Raw genomic sequence first — 1116 nt, 5'->3', positions numbered from 1 at the left:
TATATATATTTATATTTTGTACAAGTTTTGGGGGTACCTCCACCTATGCCTTGAACTTCCAGGCTTTCTCCAGCTCTTCTCTGAGCCCCTGGCATTTTTCTAGTTTCTCGTGTTCCTTTTTCCTGATGTTGCAGTAAATTGGTATTGCTATGTCAACCACAATGGCTTTCCTCTGTCCTTTGTCCTCCACCACAAGTCCGGTTGGTTTGCCATTACCATTCGGTCCGTCTGTATCTGGAAGTCCCACAGGATCTTTGGAGGTAGAGAATTTGGAGTTTTTGATCAACATTGTTACGGTTGATCAAAAACTGCAATATTAAAACATGCCTTTAGTTTCCATGACATTTATGTAAAAAGTAGTTGAAGAAAGAAATAATATTAATAATAATAATAGAATAACAAATTTTGTACAGCTTTCATGACATTTCCATGTCTTAAAGTGCAGCAGTAATCAAGCGTAAACAGGGTACGGAGAAAAAAAACGTGGTTGACATGGAAGTTCAGAGCATGAATACATATGGTGCAATTATGCAGTGTTTTGGTTTGGTGTTGTCAGTGTGATTCAGAGTCTATGACATGATTTAGAGTTTTTTTCATCAGTTCAGCTGTCTGACCGCGGTGGGGAAGAAGCTGTTTCAGAATCTGCTGGACCTGCATGGAATACTGCAAAGCCTCTTCCTAGAGGGCAGCAGGGAGAACAGTCCATGGTGGCGGTGTGAGGGGTCATTTATAATTTGAAAGGCTCGGGACACTCAGCGCTGGGATGAAATGTCTTTTATGGAGGGAAGAGGAGCCCTGATGATCTTCTCTGCTGTTCTCACCACTCTTCTCACGTTCGTCCAGTCTGAGGCGCTGCAGCCTCCACACCACATTAGAACGCTCTCTGTGGTGCCTCTGTAGAATGTGGTGAGAATGGGTGGGGGCAGGTGGGCTCTCCTGATTCTCCGCAGGAAGTACAAGCTCATTTGTGCTTTTTTGACTAGGAAGGTGGTGTTTACAGTTTACAGTCTAGGTGAGGTTGTCTGTGATGTGCACCCCCAGGAATTTGGTGCTGCTGACCATAGGGTGACCACCTGCTAATAAGCCCAAGGGGGGACAAGGGGTATGTTTCTGAGG

Source organism: Cyprinodon variegatus, unplaced genomic scaffold, assembly GCF_000732505.1.
Source record: "Cyprinodon variegatus isolate N-32 unplaced genomic scaffold, C_variegatus-1.0 Scaffold1032, whole genome shotgun sequence".
NCBI classification, from domain to species: domain Eukaryota; kingdom Metazoa; phylum Chordata; class Actinopteri; order Cyprinodontiformes; family Cyprinodontidae; genus Cyprinodon; species Cyprinodon variegatus.
This window is presented reverse-complemented; position numbering follows the sequence as displayed.